Consider the following 274-nt stretch of genomic DNA (forward strand, 5'->3'; position numbering starts at 1 on the left):
CTCATCCCAAGGGTCCACCAAAAAATGCTACCACAGCCATCCCCAACCCAGTGCATCCCTCCAAACTACCACCTTCCCCCAACCAGTTACCACCAGCATGCCATCCATTCCATCTCCCAGCCTACCCTAAACCCATTTTATAACCTTCACTCATCTCTAAACCAGCATCTCAGTCCCCATCCAAGTCTCCTGCCCACCAGACTAGGCAGCCACCCCTCAGCCTGCCCCAAACAAATCTATCTCCCATTCCCAAACCACTCACCCGAAAGCCTCC

This window comes from Fulmarus glacialis, unplaced genomic scaffold (genome assembly GCF_000690835.1).
Source record: "Fulmarus glacialis isolate BGI_N327 unplaced genomic scaffold, ASM69083v1 scaffold6791, whole genome shotgun sequence".
NCBI classification, from domain to species: Eukaryota; Metazoa; Chordata; class Aves; order Procellariiformes; family Procellariidae; genus Fulmarus; species Fulmarus glacialis.